Genomic DNA, 223 nt, shown 5'->3' on the forward strand with positions numbered 1-223 from the left:
CAATGAAGATTTTAGGGATGGAGATCTTCAGAGATAGGGAGAAGGAGTTGTTCTTGTCACAGAAGGCCTACATTAATGAGGTGTTGACAAGGTTCGTGATGTCTTTAGATGAACCTATCAGTATTTTGTGCATTGCAAATGTTCATCTCACCATGTATATGGTTTAGCCCGTTGGGGCATCTGGCCCGTTGGGGCATCTGGCCCGTTGGGGCATCTGGCCCGT

This window comes from Brassica oleracea, chromosome C7, assembly GCF_000695525.1.
Source record: "Brassica oleracea var. oleracea cultivar TO1000 chromosome C7, BOL, whole genome shotgun sequence".
Taxonomy (NCBI): Eukaryota; Viridiplantae; Streptophyta; class Magnoliopsida; order Brassicales; family Brassicaceae; genus Brassica; species Brassica oleracea.